At 41.1% G+C, this 13983-nt stretch overlaps 1 protein-coding gene across 1 annotated transcript in view; it reads left to right on the forward strand.

The window, feature by feature from the left end:
* Window positions 1–13983, forward strand: part of nrip2 (nuclear receptor interacting protein 2) — a 31721-nt gene that overhangs the window by 757 nt on the left and 16981 nt on the right. The gene's annotated exons all lie outside the window — the stretch shown is intronic.

Genomic DNA, 13983 nt, shown 5'->3' on the forward strand with positions numbered 1-13983 from the left:
AGTCGCTAAAGGTTGACTTTACGTTGAAGACGGTGTCAAAATTGTACCGTATCCAGTAGTATGTTTGACAACATTTGAGAGAAACAGCACAAAAATTTATGCAGAAGAACCAGAGATATCGCCTTTTTTATTCCACCCATTTTTCTTTACACGTCCAAACCTGACAGCTACATTATTCGCAGTCCAACTCTAACCGCAGACCTGTTTGCTGGGAAATTCAGGTGTGCCACGCCAGTGGCGGCTAATGTGGCTGGGAGCCACTAGCCTCACCCAGAGATGAGCAGCAGGCTCACTTCTCTCTAACTCCACACCACCGGATTTTACTTTTTTTTCTTTTTTCCAAAACTTGTAGACTTCAGACCCAACCAACGCTGACTCAAGTGACATCACATGAGGAGCCAAAAAAAGCTCTATAGCCTACACCTTTTTCACATACAGTACGTAGTAGTAATCTCCAACACCTGTAAATAGACTTTGAGAGTGACTTGTGTGATGTACAAAGTCGGTGGAGTTCCACTTTGATCACTTCATTGGCACTTTGACACTCTGGTTGTTGGCAAAACAGCGGACTAATGATTATTTTCATTATCGATTAATCTGCCAATTATCTGCTTGCTTAATTGATTAATTTGGTCTATAAAGTGTCAGAAAATAGTAACAAGACTAGTTCAAAACCTAGTATACCTAGATTTTGAAACAGCCGAATTCCCAATGAAGCGGTTCTCATTTACATGTTTTTTCTGTTTCTGTTGTCAGACGACGGAACAATTATGAAATAGTGACTGAAAACGCGGGCCCATTAAGACGACATGTTAATCATAAGTCACTCTCAGGCCATTTCCAAGCTGCTGCTCTGCTCTGTTAAAATCCTGGTTTGCTCTGATTTCAGCTATATTTACTTGTAAAATGATCACTCAGAGAGAAAGTCAGCACTCACAGGGCAATACTTGCGACTCTTCTACGGAAAGTAGCTAAGGTTTGTCCAAAAAGTCGCTAGATTTGACGCTAGGTGCTTTTACGAAGAAAGGTCACTAAAGGGCTCGGAAAAGTTGGTAAATCTAGCGACAAAGGCGCTAAGTTGGCAACACTGCCTGTAAACACCCCCCCCGATGACGTATTAGGAACTGTTTGCTCCATTTCATTTTGAAAGAGCAACGTCCAATGGGGACACTCCAACACCTGGCCAAAATCCAAAGATATTCAGTTTACAATGATATAAAATAGAGAAAAGCAGCAAATCCTCACACTGAAGAAACTTCATGCATAAGGAGCAATTTTACTCCTAACGCACGAGTATAACCACCATTTGCTTTTAAGCACTAATGCATTACTCTTCCGTGTGTACTGTGTGTCATGAAAGGGATGTTCGTCATTGAAATGGTCATGAAAGATTCAGAGCCCTGCGCTCTCCATACAGAGCAGGGAACGCCGAGTCAATGCTGAAATAGAGACTGATCTCGTTATTGTCACATTGTTGTCCCATTATTTTCACATTCAGAAATTTTAGGGTTGAGGTATAGGTTAAATTTAAAGTGGGATATGTCCAGCCTCTTCACTTCCTCTTCCCCCAGAAGCCTCTTGAACCGACGCTGTTATATACACTCTGGAGGAACTCCCTGTAATAATCTGAACAATTTATTACTCTGCCTCTCCTCTGACACAGTTCTTGTTTGGTGGCGGCTTCCCAGATACCCCAGAGCTCTCCAAGAACCTTGACACAATCACTCTGGCACTGGGAAGCAGCACTAGCAGTGCTCTGTGCTCTGTGAATATCACACTGTGATGCGTTCATGTCTGCCAGATTTTAATACCAACATTTGCTGCTAGAAAAACATTCAACCCCCCTGCTCCTCTTCCTTGACTCACTTACACTTCTTTTAACCTAATGATGGATATGTTTTCTCTGTCTTCCTCATGCACCGAGTGTTTCTGGGGTAACCTATAATTTAAAACAAGTGTGTGCAAGTGTGGCAAAAGTAGATGTTAGTTAAGGTATAAATACCAATTTCTCTGCTGTAGTTTTTTTTAGCCATGCTAGTGGAAAGGCTTCATTGATGTCAATGTTAGTCCACCACTTACTGGATGGATTACCATGAAATTTGATACAGACATTCATGTTCTCCTGAGAATGAATTGTGATAACTCTGGTGACCCATTACTCATCTAGTACCATCATCCAGTCAGTATATCACTCGACAAATACATTGTGTTACTTTCCTGTCAGCCTCAGCTACAGAACATGTTAAACATTATACCTGCTAAACACCAATGCATGTTGTTCATGCAATAAAAGGTTTTTTGCGCATAATTTTTTACCTTTGGGGAACTTTTTCTGCTACTTCATAGACGTTTCTCTGTTTTATATCATAGTAAATTGAATATCTTTCTGTTTTTGACCGTTGGTTGGACGGAACAAGCAATTTGAAGACATAACCTTGGGTTTTGGGAACTTTTTCTGAGATTTTATCGACTAAAGAATCAGACAATCAAAAAATGTTAGACAAATTATTTGATTAAGAAAATAGCAAGTTATTTTCAGCCCTAGCTACATTCCATCCATTAAAGAAATAGTTAGAAGATGTAAGATGGATCATGTGGTGTGCACAAGATGTTTTAAAAAATTGGGTTTGGGGGCTCCAACAAGGTAAACATCAACATGTTAGCATTGTCATTCTGAACATGTCGACATTAGCACTTAGCTCAAAGCACCACTGTACCCAACAGAACTGCTAGCATGGATATAGATTATGTTATCCCTGTGATGGCAGCCAGATTCTTTCAAGCAACAGAGATGAGTCAATGCTACCACACATCTAAACAGTGAAAATGATAAAATTAAAAAAGTAATCTGAGTCATGATAAGATTTCCCCAAAACCTCTTTAGATTCCAGGAGCTTAATGTTTAGCCTGTAATTCAATATCTCCTGCAATGGCCTGAAAACGCTCTTATCATAATACCAATTATCTTCTCCTTGAAGACAGAATGAAGCTCATCTCAATAGTTATCAGAAAACCCAATCTGTGGCACAGACGTGGCCACAGGGAGCACAGTGCAATTTGCATGGCATCTGTAACAAGTGATTTTCGGTGTCAGAATAGCTTTGGGAACTTGGGGGAGGAGTGGAAATTGCTTGCAGTCCTCCGTCATGCCTGTATCTCTTCTCCGCAGATAGCCAGCAACATTATTCAGGCTCTGAATAGACATGGATGGACCAAATGAAAAGAAAGCATGATGTGCGTCTGAGTTGGCTCGCATGCCAAACCTTCACAGACAAAAGATGAGATCATCTGAATAAGGCTGTCAGAGCCATTTTCTTTTTTGTCTGTAGGCTGTCTCACTCCACGTCAGTCTCTGTCTTTTCATTTTCCAGTGTATATCCTGGCGTTTTTATCTGATCACATTACGATTTTCTTTTTGGCTTGTGGCCTTCATAAACGAAGGCTATACCTTAAATGTCAGACATTGATCCATGACAATAAATGATCGCTTTTGTTTACGCTTTTCTCGTTTATTTGTAGGATTCACTGCTAGAGTCAAGCCTAGATTCAAATATTTGTGAATTCAGAGGAAAAAATCCATTAAAATAATCATTTAAAAAAGGCATAATGTAGTTAGTTTGGAAGTTTAGACTTCAACACACTATTCAACTCCACAAATTATTGCATTGACTCATCCAAAGTCATTACAAGTGCAGAAACTAGGGCTGAAACATGTAATAGTTATTGGTATCGAACTGTTGATCTTACAAAACATGCAATTTGAAGACATAACCTTTATAGATAAAACAATCAATCATTTAATTAAAAAAAAAAAAAGATTTTTCAATTTAAAAATAACCACTAGTTGCTGCCCCATCTACAATCCCACTATTAAAAGAATAGTTTGGAATTTTGGGAAATACCCCTTATTCACTTTTTTGCTGAGAATTAGATGAGGAGATCAAATCCCACTCTTGAAACTAGATTTGGCAGACGGTTATCTTAGCATAAGGACTGAAAACAAGGGGAAACAGCGAGAAATCTGCCTGTCAAGAAGCCAAGAAATCTGCCTGTCTCATGTTATATCTTGCTTGTTCAATCTGCACGTTAAGAGAAATGTTGTTGTTTTAGTGGGAGTTATGTGCTATTTCCTAGCGAAGAACAGCTGGGCGCTGCGACTTTCTGTAGTCTGTGCAGAGCAGATTAATGAACTGTGATTTGTCAAGAAATATTTAACTGCGTAACTTCTTCTAAAACTCGCCATTGTCCTTTATACTTCGTGTTTGTGTACTGATTAAACAAACAAGATATACCATGTTAATAAGTGACCTGTAGAGGTGCTGCTTAAGCAGATTTTCCAAGCTAGCTGTTTCCCCCTGCTTCCAGTCTATGCTAAGCTAAGCTAATCACCAGCTGGCTCCGCCTCCATAATTTACACAGAGACACGAGAGTGGAATCAATCTACTCATCTAACTCTTGGCAAGAAAGCAAATTAAGCAGGTTTCCCAAAATGCTGAGCTGATTCCTTTAGATGAACGGTCTGCTGCTACACCCTGCTCTCATTTAAAATCAGTGAAAACGGTGCATACAGAGACTCTCTGTCCACACAGAGACCTTTTAGCTGTAACCTCGTTTTTCTATCTTTTAATTTCTGCTAGCTGACCTCTCCTGTCCTGTGTGTAATTCAGCAGCGGAGCCCATTATGTAAGAGTGAATTTGTTTTGCTGCTCTTCAGCCTGAGGTCCTCTCACTCTCAGCGGCAGCAGCCGCAGCGGCGGCGGCGGCGGCGGCGGCGGCGGCCTCATCGCTCCGGCCATGTTGTGCTGCAGAGTGAGGGAAGCAGTGAGCATGAAAAGGGCAAAATCTGCCGCGCTATCACAGGAGCGATGGAGGGGGAAGGAAAGAGACGGGGAGAGAGATGGGGTCAGGGAGGACGCATGGTTTACCGGCGCTGTTTTATATAACACAATGTAGAGCTTTGAGTAGCTACTGTACCGGGGTGTAGAACGTGAGAAGAGTAAACCATGAGAGAATAGGAGTATACAGTATGTGTGTGTTTGGGGGATTGAGTTGGAAACATCTGAGCCCAGTTACATTAACACCTGAGCTCAGCATGTGCCAAGTTATTGTGTAACCACTGTGTAACCTCACTGTTTTCTACTGTACACACTCAACATGCACTTTCCAAGCTGAGGGAAATAGCACATGAAGCAGCGAGGCCGGTTTACGCAGCAAAATTACGCAATCAGAAATGTTCTAGAGGGCAATACCATCATTTCTGGGTTGAAGCTCCCTACCTATATTCACGTATTTCATTTAAATGATTTCCATTTTCAAGTGAGCTGGTTTTCCGGGGTCTTAAAAGCTAAGGAAAGCCTTCCCCATCAAAATCTTTAGAGAAACTTGGACGAATTACAGTTTTTTAGCAGGCTGCTCGTGAGCAAAGGGCCGGTTTAATGCTGACTTTAAAGGGTAGATTCACCCAAACAACAAAAAAAAACCCCAAAAAACCCAAGCACAGCAACAAAACAACCGAAAAACATTTTTTTTTTTCTTCACGTCTGGTTGTATCTGGCCACGCAGATAGTCTTGTGCTGGAGACAGCAGTTCGCAAAACGTCTCAACAAGAGGTGGAAAGTAACTAATATTTACTCAAGTCCCGTACTTTAGGACAGTTCTGAGGCACTTGCACTTTACTTGGGCATTTTAATTTTATGCCGCTTTACACTTTAAGTCCACTACGTTTCAGAGAGAAATATTATACTTTTCACTCCACCACATTTATCTGTCGGCTGCAGTTACTAGTTACACCCAACAATATGTGAAATTAGTGAATTTAGCTTTACCGCAGCCGGCTACAGTATTAAAATGCTGCTTATATGTTGTATAGTGAGTACTTTAACTTAACTTTAGTGAGTACTGAATCTTAAAGTACACCTTGCTGAGAGTACTTCAATAAATTCTGAACGTAGGACTTTTACTTACAAAATTATTTTTAAGTTGGGGCATATCTACTTTTACTTGTAAAATGTCTGCATTCTTCTTCCACCGCTGGTCTCAACTCGAGGTCTACATTATTCCGAGCACCTTTAGGACTTCTTGACCATACTGACTTAAAAGTTGAGCTTGACAGCTCAGTCTTCACCCTGGAAACATACGATCTTAACTTAAGTTCCACTTTTACATTTTTTCTGGAGCCTTAAACCACATCAGGTTTCGTTTTGGTTTCACTTGTTCATGTTTGGAGATATGTTTTTGCTCATAGAGACAATTTCTTCAGTAGAAAGTAGTTTCAGCTAAAACGGTTGACAGTGAGGTCTGTGGAGTATCCAGACAAATGTGGACACATTTACTAGAAAAAAGATGTTGCTGAGAAATTTTTAAAATGTAGTTTTTCAGTGTTTTTAATTTTCAAATTAAAATTAAATGTTAAAGGAAAAAAATAATGTATTTGTAATTTGGGATAACCAACCCTTCAACTATTGTCACTCTTGCAGCAGCTATCTAGATTTTTAGGTCTTTGTTGCTATTTTACTAAAGGGAAGTACAACATGAAAAGTCACACACTCATAACTCTGATGCATTTATTTCAGTTTAAAAGGAGAAAAGGCAAAAAGCCTTCTCCAGGATATAGAATATCATCAGGCACGGCACTGGAATATTTTTTAAACTGGCCTGTCAGCTAATTTGTATTGATTTCACTGGAGAAGTTTTAGCGTCACTGTTTTGGAAGAGGCTTTTCTGTCATGAGCAAACTAAAATTGAGAGAAATTCTGTTAATATACAGTATATGATTCTTAAAATGGTAAAATGAAAAGGTAAAACATACGTATTGGCTATTGCAAGCTTCAACACGAAAACAGTGCCCTCCAAAATCTCATACTGGTCAAATTTTGTTGCACACACCTCTTCTCCTCCCTGCAGCTTAGCTGTCCGTTTGCTCATGTTCCTCTCTTACAGATGAGTGAGTCTGAAACCTCTGTGTGTGTGTGTGTGTGTGTGTGTGTGTGTGTGTGTGTGTGCGTGCGCGTGTGTGAAGGCCTGTCTAATCGAGAGACTGGAGTCTCCAGGTACTTCTGAGGATGATCAAAAGCTACAGAACTGGGCTTGAATGTAGAACTGTGGTAAGCGCATTTGCAGTGGGCATTAAATACAATACAATTTTGGCCACAACATCATGTCAGCCATTTAAAAGACATTTCTAAGGTCGAAAACCCAGCGTGGAGAGTTGTAATGCCGTCATCAAACCTGAGCTTTGTGAACTCGCTGGACCAATGTCCTCTTTAATAAGTCATGATCTTGTAAACAAACAGATGGTTTACAGCAAATCTCATCCTGGAGCACATTTTTATATTCATATGCATCCAGATTCACTCGCCAAACTCTACTGATTATTTTCCCCAGAAGGCAAAGTAGCATATCAAAGTGAAGCGCAAACACAACAATGTAAGTCAGTGTGATCACCAGCCCCTCGGGATTTTACCTCTCCCCTCTAAAACAAACCATGTTAAATCGGTTCAGATGCAGGCTTTATTATTAGCTCCGGGACAATTACGTGGGCCGGAGAGAGGTTAGCGTGAACCTGTCTCCCTCTGTGTCATCTGGATGGGCGGCAACACTCCCTCAGCTGCTCCCTCAGTGCTGCATAGGAAGACAAGAGGCTAAATATAACCGACAAAAACAAAAACAACACAACAACCCCAACAACAGAATGGGGGGGGGGGGCAATACTGAGACAGAGGGATCATTTTAAGTCAAAGGAAAAGTCCAAAATTCCCCCAAAAAAGTGTGTGGAAGCAATTTTTAGAAAGCGAAAATGATGATGATTCACATACAGGTGAGCTGCATTGTTTTTTTTTTTTTAAGGCTGCAACCAATGATAATTCTCATTATCTGTGGATCTATTGATTCGTTTCCGATTAATCAATCATCTGACTAGTCTATAAAACATGAAGAAACCGCGAAAAACCATGATCACATCTTGCCTGACTCCAAAGTGACGTCTCGAAATTGCTTGTTTTGTACAACCAACAGACCAACACCCAACGACGTTCAGTGATATAAAACAGATAAACGTAGCTGACCCTCACGAAGCTGGAACAGTTTTGGGAGTGAACGGGACCATTTATGGAGTCACTGCTCTTGTAAAATCTAGACTTCCAAAACAGCCAACTTGTAAACAACGCTTACTTCAGTTAAATACCAGTGTTGCGTGAAGCGATTTACCCTGGGAACTTAAATTTGATGCAATGTGAGCAACGCTGTTGTTTCCTCGAATGTAAAATTGAGTAGAGTGAACTTTGTAGGCTAAACTGTAAACGTATTCTCTGGTTATAAAATTAAAAAAAAAATTTCGCAGCACTTCCAATGTCCGCTACAGCTACACATAGATTGCCAGTGGCGGATGGTTCAACTAGCTACGGGCAAACACTTTAACTGTCACTTTGAGCAGAGACAGGACAGAAACTGAAAGTGTGCTCACTAACTTACCAGCACTGTTTGTGTGGACAAGACACCAGCCCGATAACTGCAGACAGCTGTTAGCTAGCGTTAGCTCGCTGGCCGCAACAGACTGCGTAGAAGACGGACCGAACACAGGGGAACCCACACACTACTCACTATTCATGGCGTCATACTATCTCATAACTAGAGATCATACCCGTATCTCCTCAACAAACACAAACGGAGCTCGGATCAGTGTGCAGAGTCTTTTTCAGTCTCTCCGTCCTCCTACATCCGATTTCTCGAGTCGCTCCGAGATACCCAGAGTCAGCTAACCATCCTGAGTCACGACAGTCCCCGAAAACTGCTGCGGGTCCACAGAGACTCTAATTATTTATTGTCACAGTTCACCGGACTGTCGCGACTCAAGGCGGCTCGCGTAGCTGGCTGTCATCTGCTTTGCCCTTTGACTTAAGATAACTTCGAATGCAAAGATCGATCTTGGGATTTGAGGAATCGATATTGGATCATTCAAATAAAAATTGCAATTAATTGGAAAATCAATTAAAAAAAAATCCAGCCCCATTTATTAACGGGTTTTTCAGCACTAATGTAATTAGATAAAAGCATTAGGGTATTAACTGTGAAACGAAAAGCTTAAGATGAAGAATCAATTAATAATCAACTTATTATAAAAAAAAGGTTTAAAAAGGTTTATTGCAACAAATACTTTCATAATGGGACAAAAACATCAAATAGGCCCTTAGAACTGTTGGTGACACCATTTCTTGTTTTATCACATTCATCAAATAATTTTCAGCCACTGGCGTTTTTTTCCTGCAAATTATATTTCATGGAGGATTTTAGGAATTAGTGAAGAGACAGAGAGCGAAGTAAGAAAACAAAAGAAAAGAGAAAAAGGACAGAGATGTAAAACGAGAATGAGGTGGAAGAAGAGGGGCAGGCAGCAGATGTGAAGCTGCTGGAGGCTCCTGGTTGGTATTACAGGAAGTCAGTTTCTGGGGACCTTCATCAGAATGAGAAAGAGGACATTACAGCAATCATGTGACCGGCTGGATGAGAGAGAGAGGAGCCTGTTGCAGTAAGATAATTAGTCCACATGGCAATTAGCCTCTAAACTGACTCGCAGAGGGAGAAGTACAGAGAAAAAGAAACTGAGGAAAAGAGACAGAGAGGAGGAGGAGGAGGAGGAGGAGGAGGAGCGCTGGTGTCAAACATTTCTCTTTCTGTCCCACAGGCAGAGGAGCGGTCTGGACTGGTTAGTGTTCAGGGGTCACCGCAGGAATCACATCAGCAAAATCAGCATTCAGCCACGCATGAATAGACACAAAGAACACAGTCCCTGTGAGACACTCGCCCACTTTTAGCTAGAATTTTACCCCACTTTGCCAAAAAGAGACATAAATATCCTTTCCATTAATGTTCATGAATAAGTTTAATTATGGATCAGGCTGGTGTTTTTCTAAACTTTTCTAATGGCTTATAAATCCCAGGAAAAGAAAAAAAAACCCCACAGTGTGTTGGTCTGTCTCTTAATACTTTCCCAACAACCCTACCATGTCTGTGGTGGGGGACTCTCAAGGGACCGCCAGGACCAGCAAGGTGAGGTGAGAGTCACAGGACCGACAGTAGCCCCGAAGCCTGGCTAGTTTGTCTAATTGTCCTGTAAGAAAATAATGACTGAAGAGGCGCAGAACAGAACCGTCCTTGAAAAACAAAGAAGAGCAAAGCTACGGCCAAGGGCAAAGCGAAGTGAAGCTTGTTTATCAGCCTCATGTGTTTTTCTTATTCTTTCATAGCTTTCACTGTGATGCAAAAAAAAAAAAAAACCAAACCAAATGTAGAAATGATGAATATGGAAGGAAAAAACTAACTAGATAAACGGTGGCTCAAACAGCCACATCCAGAGATAAACACTCAAGCAGATTAGCTTGCTACTGTAGCAGTAGTGATAACTTGGCTGTCCCCAGTCAGTTGTTTCTACAGAGGATGTACATTTTTTCTAAAACAGTCACGCTCTGTCATTTTTAGAAAACTGGAGGAAATAGGGCATTTGTTGGGGACTAATTCAATGGTGGATTAATACACATTTGGCGCTCTAGTGATTATTTCTAGCAGTAGGAAAGTGCTTGTGGGGTTGACTCAAAAATAAAAAAGTGTGACATGTTCCATTAAAAATATGCCGAATTAGCTACTAGCAGTTCCTGTTTGCAATGTACCCATGGATGTACAGACAATTATCACTGGATTACTCTGATTCTGAAGAAAATCTAAAAATGTGTGTGCCAGCTTTAGGTGTTCAGATTGACGCAAATTGCGGCACCAGGGCGCAAAGGGTTTTAAAGTACCTTAATTGCCTCTATGTTAGGTTAATGCATCTCACCCCATATCTTCCTACCTAATGTCTGTCGCTCTGCACCCACACTTCAACATCTTCAACACACACTTCAACATCTGCGCTACATGAAAATGCAGACAAAGATTGCAAAGCGCAGCCTGCAAGACTGTCGATTCACCCCTGAACTGTAAAAACACCGGGGGCATGTGCTGCAACACCGAAGGCTGCCGGCTAGCAGCCTGCTGTTGCTAACACGATTTGCTTTGGAGCAGACCCCCAGAGCTGTCGGGGCTCGGCAGAAACAGACGCCAGCCATCGGAGGACGCGGCGGGGGGGGGGCACAATGCAGTCTGATGAGAGCACAGATCAAGAGCTCAAAAAAAAAAAAGAACCCTTAATCAAACTCTCTAGCTTCCCTCACTCTTCTTCTCCAAGCTATTAGAGCTTGACATAATTTCGCTCCATTTATCCCTTGCATACTGAATAAAAACATTGCAATTTCATTAAAATAATATTTTCCATGCTTTTGCTGATTCACAGACTAGTAGATGGAAATGAACCATGGTCTGTCACTGTTTGTGCCCGCTTTAACAAGCTGCATAATCGTAAGAGTGTAATTACTGTTAATAAATTAATGATTCATCCAGTGAGTGCTGAGGTGGAAAAATATGTAAAACATTGTTGGAAAATAACACAAGGAGAGAGAAAACTGTCAGAGGAAGAGGCCAATGTCAGGAACACAACAGAGGAAAAAAAAAAAGCAGTCCAGTGTAAAGTGGAGCTCCTGGATGAATTTGATTAGTTCAAATGTCAGGAAGCTCATTGTGAAAGCTCCTCTTTTAGGAGAGCTCCTGCAGAGAGGAGAGGAGAGAAGAAGATCACTTTTAGGATTAGCATCAGTCTTATTTGAGCTCAGGCTTTGGGTTGATTTAAGGAATGACTAGAATCAATGGAAGGCAGAAATACTGACTACTAATGATTGCAATGAAAGACAGAAGGAGAAGGGAGGAGAGAGGGGATAAGGAAAGGAACGGAAAAAGCAAAGGAAAGGGAAGAGAGAGAAGGTGGAAAGGAAAGGAAAGGAGGAGATGAAAGGCAATAGAAGAAAAGGAGGAGAGGAGCAAGAAGAAAAGGAAATGAACGGTAAATATATGAGGAAAGAAAAGGAAAAAAGAAAGAGGGAAAAGAATCTGCAACAATGGAAGGAAACAATAGGAAAGGAGAGGAAACTAAATAATGAAAGTTAATGAAAGGAAAAGAGAAGACAAGGCCAAGAGAAATGAGCAAAGAGATGGGGAAAAGAAAATAAATGCAAGGAAAGACAATGCAAGGTAATGGAAGGAAGTGAGATGAGAGGAGAGGAAAATTGGGAAAGGAAAGGAAAGGAAAGGAAAGAGAAGCAAAGGAAATGAAATGGAATGAAAGATGATGGAATAAACAAGAATAGGAGAGAAAGGGAGCAGAAAAAAAATGGGGGTGGGGGGAATGAAATGGAAGGTGATGGAAGGAAAGGGGTGGAGAAGAAACTAAACAAAAAGGAAGTAAAGGAAATGAAAGGAAATGGAATAAATGAGAAAGGGAACCAAATATAAGTATGCAAATATATTGCATAGGAGAGGAAAAATTAGGAAAAGAAAAGAAAAGAAAAGAAAAGAAAAGAAAAGGAAAGGAAAGGAAAGGAAAGGAAAGGAAAGGAAAGGAAAAGAAAAGAAAAAGAATGAAAGGTTATGGAAGGAAGCATGGAGAGGAAAAATAGGGAAAAGAAATTAAAATAAATTAAAGAAAAGTAAAGGAGAGAAAAGATAATGGAAGGAAACAGGTAGAGGAGAGGAAAAGAAGGGAAAGAAAATAATGAGGAGGAGAGGAGGAGGGATATAGAGAGGAAAGAAGAGGAGAAGAGGACATCATCACTGTCTGTTTATAACTCAGCTCCGCGCTGCCCAGCCACAGCTGGAGCTCAGAAAAACGAATGGGATAAATCAAACTCAATGTCGTGGGTGGTGATTACTAGTTTGAAGTTTTGTCGTTTTGCAGCTTTGCTACAAAGCCTAGTGGTTTGACAGATAACGGCCTTTGAACAATCTACTACAGAAACCTAATTTGTTTATTTCGTTTTTGTTTTTTACAGTATTTGATTTTTTCAAATGCAAACCAATGCTCTTTGACCTAATGGGGCAGCTAAAGGTGGCCCGTTGACAATCTGCAGAGGTGTTGGATTGAGTTTGAGATTCACAGTTGGATGTCTGACACAAAGCACCACTGAAACATAATGACAGATAACCCTGAGCATGACCACGGGCACTTGTGGCCAGATGTGGCCAGGCATGAGACATGACGTTATTACAACCATGGTAAGGCTATACAGCATCGGTCTCTTGGGCCCTGATGCCTTTTCTTATTTATTTTTCTGTCTTCCTCTTGCTTGGCGTACCATGAAATCATCCTTGTCTTCTGCTCAGGAATATTTTTTTTTTTAACAGCAGACCCTGGCATTGCTGCTGTCCATGCCCATGTCAACCGGAGCAGAACATCAAATAATGACCAGTAATGTGGAAAAAACAGTAATGTGGAGGGGGAAAAAAAAACAAAAAAAAAACAGAGAATAGAATAGCAGGGTCGATCTTTTCTATCACATTATGTTTGCATAAGCTTTCTCTAGATGGATCAGGGCTAGACAATCACAGCTGCTGGATGGAGTTCCCCCATAGACACAAGAAGGTCAGCTTTTGTAATCAGCCATTGCCTTTGTGATAGCACACAACGCTCTAATCCAGAATGTGTCACAAACAAATCACACCTCCAGGCTTGTTCACAGGGCTCTAAAAACTGTACCAATTCAGCAAACCACGCTGTCGTGCTCCAAGAAGTGAGTGCCTCTCCCACAAGATGGCCCATAACGTCTTCACATTTGATGGGGTTCAGGGGTCGTTCGACAGTGGCAGTTCGACGCTGCACAGAATGACCACGCAAGAGCTCTCCAGTCTGTGAAAATCATTGCCATCCCTTACAATGACAGTAGCATCAACGGCTACGTGTACAGTGTTGTTTTCTCCAATAGGGACATTGTGAGGTAGGTAGACAAACCAATTTCTATAAAAGTGTCAGGCTGCAGACACGGCAGCCTGTTGATTGTATTAGGAAAGGAAAACAACAGGTAGGCAGATGGGGATGTCCTTAATGAGACTGGCATTTGCCCAAGATAC

This window comes from Xiphias gladius, chromosome 2, assembly GCF_016859285.1.
Source record: "Xiphias gladius isolate SHS-SW01 ecotype Sanya breed wild chromosome 2, ASM1685928v1, whole genome shotgun sequence".
NCBI classification, from domain to species: domain Eukaryota; kingdom Metazoa; phylum Chordata; class Actinopteri; order Istiophoriformes; family Xiphiidae; genus Xiphias; species Xiphias gladius.